The sequence below is a fragment of the Bombus bifarius genome, unplaced genomic scaffold (assembly GCF_011952205.1).
Source record: "Bombus bifarius isolate JDL3187 unplaced genomic scaffold, Bbif_JDL3187 scf7180000010271, whole genome shotgun sequence".
Lineage (NCBI taxonomy): Eukaryota > Metazoa > Arthropoda > Insecta > Hymenoptera > Apidae > Bombus > Bombus bifarius.
The window spans coordinates 5072798-5090471 of record NW_022885586.1 but is presented as its reverse complement, the minus strand read 5'-3'; the positions used below and the strand labels follow the sequence as shown (position 1 = coordinate 5090471).

At 44.4% G+C, this 17674-nt stretch overlaps 1 protein-coding gene across 5 annotated transcripts in view; it reads right to left on the bottom strand.

The window, feature by feature from the left end:
• Window positions 1-17674, bottom strand: part of LOC117216327 (probable nuclear hormone receptor HR38) — a 41828-nt gene that overhangs the window by 16680 nt on the left and 7474 nt on the right. Inside the window, exon 1 of one of the 5 annotated variants that reach the window (XM_033462956.1) lies at window positions 3581-3604. The exons of the other annotated variants lie outside the window; for them this stretch is intronic. The gene's annotated coding sequence lies outside the window, so the exon portion shown is untranslated. Of the gene's footprint in view, window positions 1-3580; window positions 3605-17674 lie in introns of those variants that run through there. 5 annotated transcript variants of the gene reach the window in all.

Sequence of the window (17674 nt, the reverse complement as noted above, 5' to 3'; positions counted from 1 at the left end):
AGCTGAAACAAATTGTCCAGATACCCTGGAAAGATTAGATACGTTCTCGGTGGATTGACCTCTCCCGATAAAAGGCTGCTCGATAGCTAGCGCGGCCAATAAGAATACAAAGGCCGTTTCAAACGCTCGCGAGCTAGTCGCGGCTCGCGTGGTCCGGGTTAGAGTGCGGCTTACGGTGTCGAACGAGGTGAAAGAAGAGCTTCGACGTCGAGCTACGCGAGGGAGGAGAGAGAGAAGGAGGATACGGAGAGTCGCTTGCGACACGCAGGCTCGAGCAGCCAGGCTGATAGGTAGGTAGGTAGGTATATCGCCCCCTGACCCCGAAGAACTACCGTGAGACCGGCTTAGCTCCGGCCGGAGCACTCTCCTTTGCTCTCTCGGCGTGCACTGCGCGTATGCACACACGTACACACACCACGCGTGTACACAGGCCAGGCGCCGTGGAATAAAGAAGTGGGAAGGGTACACAGTATGCCGTGACACGACCGAGAAGAATAAGAAGAACAAGAAGAAGAAGAAGAAGAAGAAGAAAGAGCAGAAGAAAGAGAGAGGAAGAAGGAGGAGAAGGGAACGACACGACGAAGGATGTGTGACTCGTGGGTGCAGCTGCAATGCAGCCCGGCTGCATTCAGTGGCACACACAGGACGATAGCTGGGCTTTTCGATGGTACGCCAGGATTATCCTCGCTCGCGAACAAATACCATGCAACGAATTTCGTAATGGTTGCAAGCATGACCGTGGTTTACGAGGAATCTTCTCTTTTTCCCCCGCTGCATGTGTGCACGATTTGATTAGGACTCTTATCGCGAAGAATCTTTCCAGATTTCTTCCTTTCTCTTTAAGTCGAGCTAGTTTGGATTTTCTTTTCGTGGATTTCGAGGCAGAGATGGCACTGCAGAATAATAGTTAGATGCTGAAGACTCCCGAAGGCTTTTAAGAGAAAGTTGTATATGAACGTGGTTCGGGTACGTTTTGACGGAAGATGAATCGTAATTGTGAGTGTACTAGACAACTGCCGAGAAAATAAAAAAAGATACAGGTTCTCATAAAGTTTAATGACTTTTGGATATCCCCATTCGCTAATCGTACGATAGGAGAAAGTATCTGCAACGTCGATACCCAGGAACGATGTAAGCTGTTTCCCCTGCACGTGGATGCCTCGAGCCGTGACACAAAATCGTCGGCGAATCGCACGAAACACAATGTGTATCACGTTCAACGGTAAAATAACCGTTTACAGAGACACCCTGTACATCCTGGGGAAAGTCCAGCCATAAAGCTACGGCGAAAAAAATCTCTATCGGCGATATGGTCGACCAGTGGATCGTCGTTCGCCGATATTCGGACGGGTCGACAGAGCAGTAAATTATCGACGATCCGTGAGCGGGAGAACGCGGGAACCAAGCAAAAATCTCCGTGCATAAATCAGCAGGCTAGAAAAGTGCCGGACAATAATTACAGGCCATGGAATTTTACGAGAGACTGTCTTAACGCTCGGCCTGGAAACGAAGAACAAACACGACAGGTCAGTAATGATTCTTCGTCGCGTAATTCGCTATTAACTTAATCGAGCATCGATTCCTACGAAACCATTCGTAAGTAAAGACAACGGGAAAGAGAAAATGACGACAGGCGTAAAAAAAAAAAGAAAAAAAAAGGAAGACTCGAACGAAGAGGAACGTGGATGCGGCCGAACGTAGGCAACTTTTTCTAGGCGTCGCGTAAGCAATCATCCTGCATACTTCGGATGAAAGAATAAGCAAATAGAAAACCAGCCGTGCCGCTCGCTACCAGCGTTGCAATTATATTCCCAGTGGCGCATCGTGTTGTGAAATTCGACATAATTTCGTCATCCTTCGGTGGAAAGGAAGGAAGAGCGAGTCAAAGAGAAGGGATACGTTTAAAAAATTCATACACGACGACGATACGGGAACATACGGATTCACGCGTATCGAAACGAATGGCGTAGGGAGCAAAATGGCTGCACGACGCGGCTCCACCCACATCCTGATCTTCGCATGCGTGTTCCACGCTCTCATATATCGATCCTTTGATTCCTCTTCGGTCGAAGAATAGAGAGGAAAACAAAAGAGGCGACGCGGTAGAATATCGCGAAGCGTGTGCCTCGACAGGCGTCGAGATCTCCGGAGTAGGATCGGGGATTTCCCCGATTTCACGACACGGAAACCCACGTTACAATTTGTTTGCTGTCGGAAAGTACTTTGCACCATCTATGATCTTTCACGATGTTAACTCCACGTGATCGAAACTATCACCATGTCTGTTGCAATTATCGTTGCGATAAGAACTCGACCGTTTTATCTACGGAAAATTGATCTATAAAAAAAAAAAAGACCAACGAGAAAAAGAATGAACGTATGACAAAAAATTAGCATAAACAGCTCACATACGTATGTCTCTGGGTTATTAATATCATAATTAATGATAATAACGTATTGATTGAGTTAGTTAATTATGATGATTTGATTTGAAGTTAGTAATTACAATATTATCGAGATTCTACCGCAAACACAAACGCGATAGTGGAGGACCGATAATGCACGGAAAACTGAAAAAAAAGTATTGACGAAGTTGTTTAATCACTTTTCGTTCGCGTTACGTTAAGGAAAAAAGGAAGAGAGAGACGCGTGTGTTGCGAGATGATTCAACGTGTTCGGCGCGAGGGTCGGTGGTGGACAGTTATGCAAGGGGCCGTGTTTGGCGCGTCCGCTTTGGCAGGTTCAACCGGTCTTAATCGCGATCGAGTCGACTTCGTCCGATCGAAACTAGTCAGGTTTCGGCTGGAAACGGCCCCAGACGAAGCTAACGTTTATTACCGACTATTTGAATATTAATAAATGATTTTCTATCGGCACGTGTCAGCTATCGTGTTTCGTAGGACGCGCGTCATACTACGTTCACCATTTTTCGATGACTACTAATGAAACTAATCCATTTGCGTTCGTAAGTGGTAGATCTATAAAACTGGACGAAAAGTGAACGAGATGCATGCGTTGCAACGCGTGAAACGTACGTTCTAGAGCTCGTAATTGCTTCCAGATTTGGCGTGAGTCTTTCTCGCTCGATCGCTTCGAAGCTGAGGCCTTGGTACGAGACGACGCACAGATGCTAAAGTTGTTTCTTTTTGGCAACTTTTTGGAATAAGAGAAACGAAAAATTTCCTTAGATTTTTGTTACCTTAGCATCGTATTAATTTATATTTGTCGGTAGACTTGAAGTTAAGAATTCTTTAGGATTAGAAGATAATTGTACGCCGATTCTATGAGAGTTGCAGGCTAAATAAGGAATTCGACGGTTTAGCGTTTCGTGAATCTGTTGAAATTCCACGGTGAAAGGATTACGTTGGATACTTATTCCATTTTATTGGCGCAGTCGATCATTCGAGCGGCTTTATATTCCACTATAAATTGTTCCATAGTCTAAAAGCCTTATCTGCTACATAAATTAGACATTCAGGTGCAAATACGAAGAATTTATGCCATGCTTCGAGCATCTCAAGGCTGAGCGCATACATATATAGCAGCCTCGTTATCGCATCCTAATTATTGCACATTTTACCTTCCTCTTTTATTCCTCCTTTTACGCTATTCACGAATCCTTATTACAATCAAGGCTCTGTTCTTCGGTACTTGACATTTGTCAGGCCGTTTCAATACTCCAGTCCATTCACTCGTCGAACAGCGAGTCGAATCTTCCAGCGGTGATTCGTCCGAAACGAAGCGTCTTCGACACGGCTCGACCGCGATTGGTAATTTGCGATTATCACGCATAATCTCATCGATTTCCAGAAATAAAACACATAGGAATAAATCGCGACTAAGGCTGGAGTGAGACGTCCTCGAGGCGAGACTATCGTCGCAGCGCTCAAGGACGACCACGATTCGTCGCTATTCGGTGATAAAATGCGGCATCCACGTGCGTGTGATTCTCACGCGAATTCGCCTGCTGAAGTGAGCGACGTTACATTCTCGAACATCTCCCTGTAACTCCCTTGCTTGTACGTGCGTATATTCGTGTCGAACGGATCGTTTCCTTTCCCCGTCGCGCCGTACGATACCGGTTGCTCGTCCTCTCACTCTCGTCGTCCAGATCTCGATGATGTACGCACGCACAAGAGCGACTAGGAACGACATACTTTCATCGAATTCGATGCAGAAACGAATTTCAGTCGAGTGCGATCGATAGAGGGCGAGAGGGAGAAAGAGAAAAAGAGAACCAGTCGAGGAACTTCTCGCAGAACCTCTCGAGAGCGTGGGTTTCTAATCGTCGTGGTTGAAAGTATACGAACGTAGAGAGAAGTCCGCCATTCTAATTAATGTTTACCGCTCGATCGGCGAATTATCTCCTCGATTGATTCAACGAGATGCTTAGGTTATTTATATTTAGTTCTAGGAAAAGTCGACTTACAATGTGTCAGTCTAATGCCGAAGCTACGATTCTTCGATTCTCTTCTTGCAATTTCGATATCGTTTCGAAGAACGTAGCGGCACATGAACTAAAGGACTATTCGAATCATGTTGCTGTTTTACCTTGGAATATCAACACCGTTAGGATATAAAAAATGTAATAGTAAACAAACTCCGGCTAAAACAATGTCGCCGGTACATGCAACCGTCAACCGAAGTTGAATTTAAACTTTCCCGTACTCCCTCGACCAGTATAAATAAACGAACGCGATCGTTAAGACGACCAGTTTTCAGTCTCAGTCTTGAGCATTTTTATCAGCGATCAGTACGCTGTCTTTAACGAATCAGTTAGTATCGAGCGTTCTTATCGAACATTCTTACAACGACCAGTATCGAGCGATCTACGATTGACTCCGTATTTTGTATTATGTTTATAAATACTTTAAAAATACATTTGACGGCTTCAATATCAAATTAGCCTTGTCACGAATCAACAACGCGACCAACCGTCCTCCAAAAGACTATGCCATTTAATCGTCGACAGGAAACTTTTAAGTGTACAGGCACTAGCCTCGATTATGTAATCTTAAAGATTCACTTCGATGGTATAAGCAATCGACGCACAAGCGTCACTTGAAAACAGAATTAATTTGTGCACCGGTTGCGGCACGTGCTGGCGAGTTTATCTGCATAACGATCGCCAGAGGTTCCAGACCGCATACGGTCCATCAATTACGTGATTCCTGTAGGTTCGCGTCGCGCGAACTGTTCTCGACGACAGCTTGTCTCGAGCGTACAGCGCTACACCATCACCGGGAGACAAGACGGATCCACAGGAGTTGAGGCTCGAACGGTCGGCTTGAAAAAGCATCGGCGAGATCCCTATCGGTTCAATCAACGCCGTACGAGGCTGTAATCGCGCTTCATCAAGACACGTCTCACGCCTGCTGATCGTGGGGGGTTCACGGTTTTTGTTCTTCCTTCGATCGAGGACAATATTCTCTCGATGTGTAGTCATCGAAATCGTGTAATTGAACGATCAACGGGAACGCTGGAATTCCTTTTTTGCATCGATCGACCGATGTATCGCACTTTTCATCGTAGACACGACGATCGACGGTAACGAGGAACCAATTATAAGAAACACGTTCTCCCTTCAAGAAGCAAGCACGACGAAATTATTACCAGCTCCTAATGCGATTCCTCGCTTGCGCAATTCCACTCGTTGTCCCTAAAGGATTCTATTTCTTCGTACTACGACCGAGCGAGCCACCGATCTTCGAGTCTCGAGCGTTAAATCAGACACGGCGGACGTTGCCAGCGAAACGCGTAAATACGGGACACGCGCGATTACACGCGATCCAAGTGGAAGACGTGCTTGCCACCTCGCGAATGTCAGATGCACGAGGAGGCTGCAACCGGTCGACACGTCGAAGAGAAAGGATTTACCGGGGTCACCGCGTCTACGCGGCACGTCACAAGGAAGATAACCACCGACTAATAGGGTCACTTAGGCTAAAGCGTATGTGTTCAATCAAAAAGAAACTTTACCGGACAGGTTTCTTCGTGGCACGAGTATTGGTTGCAATATACCAAGCAATCTCAGGCTGAAGAAACGTTCGTGGGAAACCTGTAGCAAGTATCAGTCCGAGCGATCTTTGTCCGATCCTACGCCGTAAATCCACGTTCGAAACTTGCCAGAAGGTACTGACTTCGTGTCTCGGAACCCGTATAAACGTGTGTCGATTAAAAATTCGTTGTCGCTAATGGTTGACGCGTAAGAAGAATCTCGTTTGCCATTCGTGGCTGTCCAAGAAAAATACACGGCGAGGCCGCGTATGGTATTACGGAATGGGATGAGATGGATCGACGATCTATCGCAAAAAGCTAGATCGAGCGAAGAAACCTCGTGCTCGAGGCCTTTCTCGATTCGGTCCTTCGGTTGTGCGTCTGGTTCTACCTGTCGGATGTCGCAAGCCGGTAGCATCGGCTGGCTCGATTAAGCGATCAAAGATCGATTAAGCGAGCAGGTTTTTCCGTCGCTGTTTTCTAAAGTCTCTCCTCTCACTCGACGAGAAAATCGAAACAGCCGTACGATACCGTAATTGAAATAGCTGACGCCTTTTTGCCACCGCGGCGAACGCGTAACATCAACGTGTTCGCCGGTTACATGTCGGTTTAAGGCGAACTATGATAATGCGTCGGCTAGAAAGCGACCAGAGACGTGGAATCGACCCAGGCTAATAAGACTCGATCAATTTTTACCATGTTGTAAACATGAAACAACGACGCAGCTGTTACCTCGTTTGGAACACTGTAGCGGACAAGCGTGGAGTAGAATGAGCGGTTACTAGTCAGACACGCGTTCCTAGCTCCTCCCTCCACTAATACATCGTCGCTGTGTCACGAACAATTAATTTCTCGTTTCAAGAACGTTCGATCTACCGTATCCCATTAATCATTCCTTTCGTTAGATCATTTACAGAAACAAAAGGATTACAGAAATCGCGTTATTCACCCTTCAGTTTAGCATCCATTTAACGATCTACTGATTTTCCCATACGATAACCGATGCGGCATCAAAACCAGCGAGGAATAGCGAAGTCTCGAAATCAATTCCACGATCTTTTTCACGATATCCGCAGGCGAAATAGCTTTCACGTAATGTCTTTTAACATCCCCACCATAAAATCGAACGCAGTTCGTCTGCCAGGTTCGGGCAAATTCGAGTACGGAAATCAACGAACAGGTAGACATAATCCAACGAATCTCGTAATAGGTACCCTAATCCCATCCAGCTTTCTACATCGCCCGCGGCGGGGACTCGTTCGCGCGCGCACGTTCGCTCTACGCCACGCCAAGCGAATCGCACGACGACGGAACACGCTTCAAGGGCCGAACGTTTCTCATGCTTTGCCGATTCTTTCTTCGTTCCTACTCCCATCCACATCCCCTCTTTTTGGTTTTCGTGCGCGACCATTTGGATGCAAATTCACGACCGATGTATGTCGTCACTTTGCACGAATCGAGCGTATCGAGATGCGTCAATCGAAAGTACCGTTTCACACTTTCTTGTCCGTTCCTCGTTGTTCTCTTGGCTCGGTCGACGATTTGGCGATAGGAAATTTCCAATCTCTCCCTTCGAATGGAAATGAATAAATAAATCCGTTGCTTCGAGGAAGCGACAAAATCGACGGTCTTTCGATGTATCGAACGAATCAGACGCTGATTTAGAGAATAAGCGTGAGTGCGTTAGAAGGTGACTTGACTGAATTCTCCAACTTTCTCAACGATCGTTGCGATCGGACTTCGATCAACGAGACACGTGGGTACCCTCTTTCTGATTATACCTTTCTAGGTCGTTCGTTATTTCTTATCAATAGATTGCAAATGTTTTCACAGACACAATTAAAGAAATCTGTATAGAGATCTGATTTACCCACTAAATATTATGACAATTACTTTGATTTTTTACGTATTAGTACGTACAGTTTAGTTTCAAATTTCCTATAAATATCCGGAGTCTACTAATAAAATTTCTAAGACATCCCATTACGACTTTAATCATCCATAGGTACGATAACCCGAATATCTACCAAGCAATAGAAATGTGATTTAATGAAAAATGGTTTAAATGCATTTTAAGTGTATGCTTTGAGGAAAATTTGAGTAAAGTGAAAAATGAACACAGAAAGGTGCTCGACAATCTCGTTGTCTATTCTACCGATACCAAAAATATATCTATACGCACACGCGCCCAGTAAAATACGGCCAGGAGCAAGGTAACGGAATACGTAAATGCTGCGAACCTCTCGAACGTGTTTGCTCACGTAACTCGTACTAATGATACGTTAAATCGCCACGAGGGAGTAATTGCAGGGCTGTTGGTCGTGTATGTGCCAAGTAAGTGGCTACAAGTAAGTAACACGTACGTATTGATACGTGATATGTTTCATTGGATACCGATGTGTATTATTCTTGCAACCGGAATAGCGATATTGTGTGTTGAACACGTTCGGGGAAGACAATCGCTCGTCAGAATGCAAACAGGGTGGTACGCCCGTGAATTCTTCCGACACCGTGTAACGCGATAAACACAAGGGGATACGAACGAGTGATCTATAATTATTGGGAAATCCGATACACGTGTCTCAATAATGCAACACCTTGGGTGACTGGCGGACTCGTGAATACCGCCTCCTGTTTACCGTAGCAAGCTTGTAATCTTTATTATTCGCTGGAAAGATTCAATATACTCGTCGCTCAAACATGAAGTACATACCAGCATGGTATTCAGATTTTGATCGATACAAGCTCTGAATTTAGAATCCAATTTATCGATGACGGAAAGACCTTTTATTCTATGGAACGGCAATTCCCATCGGGTTGACGCGTCCAATGAAGTACTTAACCGTTCCATACCGATTCCTTTGGCACTCGAACGACTTGACTCGAAAGATAATCATCGACCGGCACAATGCAGACGGCCTGACCGTAGTTTGAACCCATCTGACACGATCGTAACGCGATGAATGCGAACAGATAAAGGCTCGTGCATCGCCGGGCAAATTATAGTCGCGGCCGCAATTTCATTACGAAATCTAAGCAACACACGTGGGCAAGCATCGCCGATAGAGCGTGAGAGTCTCGAACTTTTCATCCGCCAACTTTTTCCCTTTCTTCCTTCTACAGAGTTCTTATTATCGAATTTTTCGAATAACTCGCCGCGAAGCGTAACCACCATTGGGCGTGATCACTTTCTTCTTGTCAGTCAATTAATACATCAACGCGCTCTCTTGTACATTTTTAGCTCCGACAACGTGGCTGCTTATTATCGTATACCGTTTTACATCGTATGCTTAATATCATAATCATCGTCTTGTTCCGGAGTTTTCATATTCCTTATTACTTTACGCTTTATAGCGACGTTTAGGCTTGTTCTCGTAAATGCTGATCACAAAATGCTGGTTTTTGCACGGGGAAACGTGTCTTTCAAATCATCGTTCGAATAAATGATTACGTAAGAAATTAAAGTGAAAGCGGTTCGAAAAAGAAAAGAGAAATTAACTCCTTGTGAAGAATTAATTTGCATAAAATTCGAAATTACACATATTCTTTGATTCAAAGATTTTGAAGCCGTTGGAAAACGGAGAGATCAGACAGTAGAGTGGGTGCGCAATAGACGGACACGCGTTTCTTTGGAAAACACGCTACTGATACGGGTGAAAATCGCAAAAGAACGCCTAAAAGTTGGTACGGGATTTCGTACGGAGTCAATGGAGCGCAATGAGCAAAGTCGGAACCGGTTACAATCCGTGTAATTGCCACGGTAAATTTAGACGAGGCGAGGAGCGAACGAGCAACTCCGCCGGTCTCTGTCCACTTTTAAAAGCGCTCGCAGCTGTGAGGAAACACGCTCGATTCAACGGTATTATAACAAGGCGGAGGTGGCGTAGGTATTCTATAACGTTTTAATATCCTTTTACGATAATTTACCAGATGATAAATCTGATTTTAATTTTGAACAAAGGCGATACTTCTCGAATAGAACGAAAATGAAGAAATAAATTCGTTGCTTCGAAAAAATCGTTGAACAATAAAAAGAGATCGTGGAACAAAATAGAAGCAAGTGTAGAAATTGCAAATGTTGGAGGTTTGAATGCCCTTGGAGAAGGTTGTACGAGAACTGACGACGAAAATCGATGGTGAAACTGGTGGTGGGCCGTGGCGAGATACGCGAACATAATGAAATGGTTGAAGGTGAAGGACGAACTCTGCAACCGGGTGATACAACTATTCGGTAATCGTCTTCAGCGATCGTCCTTGCGCGTTGTCAAGAAAAATCGATCACCAAGTTACCCAACTCGTAAGACAACGCGGAGAAAACAACCTTTTTTTCACAAACAATCTTTTATCGTAAATATTTTTGAACGCGTACTTCTTACAATGAAACAAGATAATGAAGTTACGAAAAAATCCTCTATTCGCGTTCGTAAGAAGAGAGAGGAGAAAAACGCGAGATCGATGCAAACCGTAAAGCGGCGTCTCGAAATGGCTCGTTTAAATAGGTTAATGTTCTAACCAGAACAGATTCCGTTTCTGCATCATGTGTTAATCAATCAATTGTGAATTGAAACGAGCCTGCTATCAATGACCGTCACGATTCATTCAACGATCAAATATTTAGCTCGATTATTTCGAGATCCAGAACAGGCTGAAGAAGAGTCGATTTCTTAATATATATCGCGTACAGGCAGCCGCCAACCTCCGCTTCAAGTGAGTTATACCGCTCATTAATCAAAGGAATCAATGTGAATTAAGAAACGCAACGTGCCACCTGTCAAACAATTTCGCGAAATATAATGCGCCACTCACGTAAGCCGACGCGAGTTATTAGTTTCATTAATCAGCTGCAACCTGGCATTAACGTTAATGAAGAAAACCAACCACTACGGGAACCTGTTGCTGTCCCTTCGACGTGTTAATATCCACTGAATCGACTCATTGGACCGTTCAGACATATTTTTTCCAGAGTACATCCTTAACATCCTCGACATTGAACAAGTTCTCCTCGCGCCTCAGGTTTAACCGAGCGATCCAATTTTCTGTTTATTTTCTACACCATCTCTTTAATCCACGTGGAAAATTGTTAAATCGTTAGATTGATTTTCAAAGGCTAACTGTATAGATAAAATTGGAGTCTCTTAAGCGTGGAGAAAATGCGTGGTACTGTCTTCCGCCTCCTACTCTATCCAGAGTTAGACATTAAGCGCGAAAATCCATAAGCGATAGTGAAACTACTTGAATAATAATTATCAATACCATGGAACACGTATTAACTCAACTGCACCGTCAATAATTACTAAGCACTATCTATTTTAATACCAATTTACACCGCGAGAAAAACTAATCTGAGAATCTCCTACGGTCTTTCAAACTCTCAAAGAAACCAACGGAAGAAAACGGAAAACTGTATTTCTTACAGTCCTTTCTCCGCGGTGTGTAAAAACTTCTCTAGATCGTTGGTTTTTCGCTTTCCCTCGTAAAATCGAAGCAACCCGTTCTGTCATTCGCGTAACTTTAATCCAACCGAGAAAATGCGTTATCGTAGAGCAGCTTTCCGGGTCGATCCCCTATCGATTTCGATTTCTCCTTGAAATTTCTCCACTGTCGGTGATCCCCTGGTAGCGATCGGCGGAATGGCAACGCGCGGTGGCGGTAAGAGAAAGGAGAAAAAAAAGGGGGAAAGAAGTGGAGAAGGAAAGACAGCGGCAGTAACAGCAGTCAAGACAGGCCAGAAGCGTGTGGCGGCGTGCGGTAGCGTGCACGTGTGCGTGCGTGCCGGCGCGACAACGCGCTAGATAGGATCTCTCTGGTTGGTATGCGCCAGAGCAGGCAATACGCGACACCCATACCGTGGTCGGAAACGAGCTGCAGGTTCCGTGACCCCGAAACCAGGGATACGATCTCCCGTTGATAGCCACCGCCTGGGAGAAAAGCTCGTTGTTCGATCGGTCTTGCTATATAGCACGCGAATCTAATTGCGCGATAGACGACCAACATAATTAACGGATATTAACCGCTTTATTACGATGTCCGGATCAGACTCGGTCCAATACCACGAGACGATTGGGTCGATTTACGAGAAATCGAATAAAGTTTACACAGGAGGAGAAGTTGGAGGTACGAGCTTTCTAGTTAAGTAGATGGAAATTAGAGCGAAATCTATGGTTATGCGCAATAAATAATGTGAAGAGATATCAGAGTGGGTGGAATGTTATTGCGTCAATGCGTATGGATTTTTGTCAGTAAAAAGAATTCGACGGTATATATCTATTTATTGGCGTTTCAAATGATTACCACCTACGGTTTTCAATTAGCGTCTAGCATCACGCAAGATATTCTACTGGTAGCAGGAAGTGACGCGATACCTACTGCATTTTTTCTTATCGACGTAAATTAATTACGCTTACACGTCCCGCGTAATTACGGGATCGTTTATAAGGCAACGAAACGAGTGTAAACTAATTAGTTCCTGTTTAGAAAGCGTATATTTTAGAAGCTGACACTGCAAGACACCCACACCACGTGGTACAATGCTCGAAACCTGTCTTTTGTCGTGATAATCAGGAACGCGCTGAGTTGAAAGAGCCGCGCGCGAGTGATATAATAGTCGAACAGCACCATCAACCGCTGTATGCATCTAATTACATCTAGATAACTGCTAATGACCGAAACTGCAGCTTTCAAGTTCGTCGTAAGTGTTAATCACTTTATCCTCACTTCGATAGCTACGCAATGCTCGATAATACCTGGCTGTAGGCGGGTTCATCCTCTAGAACATAATTGGATGTAAACACGAACGTCCGATCCGATCGAAACGCTGTGCATAAATCATTGATGAAAACGCGGCATGATAATCTGCTGGACAGCGCGATGCAACCTGGTCGTGTCAGTGCATTATTGGCGAAGAATCGCGATACCGAACGATCTATACAAACACCCGTCACGCGTAAATCGACCGTCTGCCGATGCGCATAAAGTGGATGTACCTCGCAGACGATTGTGCTTTACTAACATGTTATAAATTCAAAGAAATCAATTGCGTCAAGTGGTTGTATGATAGTGAAAGTTACGATGCTTGCAGATATCCTGCATGTGATATAGATGATAATTTATTGTAATAAGTTTAATAAATCGGTAAGTTTGTTGGACCGAACGATTCGTGTAGATATATCTTGACGAGGAAGATATTAAGATAGAAATAGTTCGATTGTAGGCGGAGATGTGGCAAAGGTCAGCCACTTTTTTTTTTAAATAGAACACTGCACGATTTCTGCAGCTCATAAATGAGTCAACAATTGTCAAATCGAAATTAGCTTTCATTCAAATGTTAGCTTGGACACTTTCACGATTCCCGGCTTCTCTTCATTCATCTTGGCGAGTGCGTGTCGACGGATTATATTACAGAATCGCTTGAAACTTATTCGCATGCAAGTGTATTTAACTAATTGGCATTAGTAACAGATACCTGATTGAAGCGAATATAACAAAATTCGTCGACACGTCGTAATTAATGTTGGAGTCATCGACCTAATACAAGGGAAACTATTCTCCGAATCTTGTTATATAAACCATAATTGTAAATTTATATCGAATTACTTGGTACATCTCATATCGAACGTGACTTATTCGAGCAATTTTCTTACTTTTCTCCAGAAATTCATTCTCTTGTGCATATCGACATGCAACCCAGCATCCGTATGCCAATTTACATTTCGTCGTGCAGAAGCGATGCCGGCAGCTTAACAGGGATCATACGTGAACGATTCAGGAATCCTGAAGCCTGGAAGTTAACGAGCGCGCAGCGAAGATGCCGCGAGGATGCCACGAAGACACCGGTAAGAGGAATCGTTCGTACACGAGTGGCGTAGCGTGCAACAAGCAAACGAGTGATTTAGTCGCTTAGATCGAGGTCCGCATACCGAACGACTGTGACCGACTCAGGACGGATCGAGACCCCGTTGGGCCTCGAGGCCTCAAGGCCGGCGAGCTCGTAAAGCCAATTCGTGCCTCTCCCTCGTTCGACCAAGCGGATTTTCATCGCGCCAGACGAAGACGTGCATCAGTCACAACCTGCTGCAGCCACTTCATGGCTACCAGCCAGTTGTACTTACGTTCCTCCAGAAGTACTCGTCTCGTTAATGTTAATGTTTGCAAATTGTGCGTTACGTCTGGGCACCGATAAAATTACAGCACGAGAGTGAACGTCGATACTGTTCTCTTCGACTCTTAGCAATTTTGTAAATTTTCATTGGACGATCAAGTAAGCAGAATTTACGAAGATTTTTAGATCGATTCTGATACTAAATGGATTGGTAGAAAGTTGAAAGGAGCTATTCGAAGCTGTCGCTCTTTTATTCGAGAAATTATAGATACGTATTGTAATAAGCGTGTGATTTACTGGCTACTTAAAAAAGTAGCTGCGATCACCTTGGCAAATAACAGCACGCCATTAATCTCCGGTTGAATTCATTGCCCTATCTTTTTTCAATGGGTTTTTTCCCTTCTTTCTCGTCCACGCTAATTTATCGTTGTTAAACAAGCTATGCTTACGGAAAGCCGAGGAGCACAGATTCACGAGAAAGATAGGCTTCCCAGTGTGTCCGCGGAACGCGAAACTGTGGAGAAAAGCAGAAAACGCGCGCGCCCCGTAAATTGGGACACGTAGCGCGATTCCACGAAATTTTATCTGATCAAAGTCGCTCGGGCAAATCAAGCGCGGGCAGACACACGCTCGACGTTGGATCACGAGCTGGAAAACAGAACGACAATACATCTGATAACTGCATCAACACCGGCTGGCCGAGTTCGCGCGCGATCCATTGCGAAACAATCGAACGCGAGGCCTTTTCTACGATCGAACTTCGACATCGCGGTAAAATTTTTTACTCGTGGCACGTTAAAATACTCCGAAATTACACGGCTCCGTGCGTTTCAACGTTCCCTTAAAGAAATTCAATAGCTTTCCTCTTCTTAATACTTTTCTGTTCTTCGATTTGCAACCCTCTGCTTTTGCAATCAGAAATTCGTTATTCTTCTTCAATCTTTACCATGTCAATTAAAAGATCGTAACCCAATGAAGATTCTAAGTTTAATTATCAGAAAAGCAAAGAGAGTTATTTAAACCAACCCATCCTTTTCCACCTGTTAAAATTCGACGCTCAATATCGCAGTGGTCTATCCTCTTTAACCGGCGGCCTTGCTCGCCCCCGTTAAACGGACTCAGCTGCGCACGTACATGAACTACCACGCATTCAATATCAGTGTGCATCGTCAACACACAGTCATACGAGAAACTTCATCCCCCACTGCCAGAGTCCTCCCCCTTGCACAGCTGCTTGCCACCCTTTTTCGACCCATCCTCTCCCATCGCCTACATCGCCACCCCTTGCCTCCCTTTCAACTAATGACGTCATACTGCGACGTCGTTGATGACGTCATTGTTGTACCGCAGTTCCGTTCATCGATCGACGTCCTCCCCATGTCTCGTTCGTGGGTGGAAAACGGGGTGCCCCGATTGCTACGCTTTACCGACTGTTTTTCGCGACTTCAAAGAGGTCTGTAGGTTTCGCGATACCGCATCTGACATGATTTGATTAGCCTTTGTACGATCCCTCAACACAATCGGAGGTTATTTCAGTCACAGTTAATTTTCGATAACGAATATCGTGATCCTGTGTGGAAATAGATAACTTGGATTTCCTCGAATCGGCTTGAAATTGTTTGAAATATCGCAATTAGGAAATCGAGAGTCGTTCTAGCGATTATCCCGATGAAGAATTTCCTTGCAGTTACTCGAGAGCCAGAAACTGTTTTAACGGAACTTGCCTAAGATCGGTGCGGCTACAATGCTACCTCCACACTGGCCTTGACTTCTTCCGCGGAATTCACGCACCGCCCGGTCGACTTCTCGAGACTGTACGTTTCGATGGCCGGTATTCCTCACGTGCTTGAATAAAGCTCGAAAGACGAACATTATGCGTCACTAGTAATGGTAATGACTCAACTTTCGAGGCATTAGCGACGCAATACTGTTCTATACTGCAACGTCTAAAGGAGAATTATAAATCAGTGACGAGAGATAGAATAGAAAAGCGTAAGAATTTATTAGTGGTATTGACGATAGCTAATCGACAACGCTTCATATAACTGTCCAGAGCATTCCACGGCGAGGTCACGGCAAGAGTGCGATAGCTTTCTTATGTAAAAATTAAACGATACATCGTCTATGTAACGCAGAAAGTGGATAAATTTACATACTTTATATATATATATAATATACTTTATATATATATATATATATATATATATATATATATATATATATATATATATATATGAAGCCGGGCAAACAAATAGGTCATGTTGTCGATCAAGTAATCGAGAGATTAAAGATTAAAAATTGCCAGCGTCGTCAAGGGAAATATTCCTGGACTTATCGAATCAAGTATACATATACTTCATTGACTATTCACACGTCAAAGTTTAACGGCCAGCCCAAAATCTGTTAACCTCGGTTCACTCATGGAAAACGTTTGATTTGCACGTTTGTTAAGCCAACCAGATTACTGCGTTGAATCAATACAGACCGCCTCGTCAGTGGCACCAACTAGCTAACACACGTTCCGATACTCTTATTTTCAGGTCAGCTGGAAGACAATTAAGAAGGATGAGAATTGCTGTGTCCACCAATAGAGAAACGAATTTCCAACGAATCATCCTGTTACTACGTGAAAAATTTTAGTAGAGAAGCACATGACAACCGGTTGCTCTCTGAGCAACCTATCCTCCTTTTCCCTTGACAGCTCTTGCATATTTACTTGATGACATCACATAGTTACTTACTTCGAGGCGGATAAAAGTGCCGTTATATTTACGACGAGAAAGTGAAGGAAATAGTGACCGCATCTCCGATCAATCGAAATCTTCCTTGCAAATCTTCTAACTCCTACTTTTAAAGAGTCATACACCCAACTATTGTACCTTATCACTGACTATTTTAACCAACTATTTTAATACCAATTAGCTAAGCTTCTACGTCTATTAATACATCCAAATATTCGATAACAATCGATCCTCATCAACATTCCTAATTCTCAATTACCATCGCCCTCCAATACCAATCACCCAAGCAACTTGGCACATACTTAATACCCACTTAGCAACACCCCCGAAATATCACCTTGAACTACATTTCAGGCGTCTTGCAATCAACGCCGCACCCACTCCGCCCCATTTTCTCTGTGCACAATCGATGGAAACTTTTTTTCATCGGTCGGTCATTCACCAAGGACTGGCATCGTATCGGTATTTACGTTAACGCGTCGGTACAAAAAGCTCGCGTCAAAGCACGCTCGCGATGCGTCGTCACGGCTCTGTTTTGGCACAAGCCGCTGCCACCGTTCGCCTCCACCGCGTCCCGCGTCATCGTTTTTCCGTGGTACAACGTCACGCGGAACCCAGCCGAGTCGCGCTAATCCTGAACATCGTTGTGTTCGCGTGTATTAAATTTAGCCACTGCCACGCCGCCTATTACGCGAGCAAACGGGCACGGTAATCCTTCCTGCTGATTATCGCACGCGCCACGACCGCCCTTCTCCCCTCTCCGCGATTTTCACTTCTATTTCGCGGTCCACGTCCACTTTTCCCGGAAACGATTGCGCGACGATGCAACCCTGACACC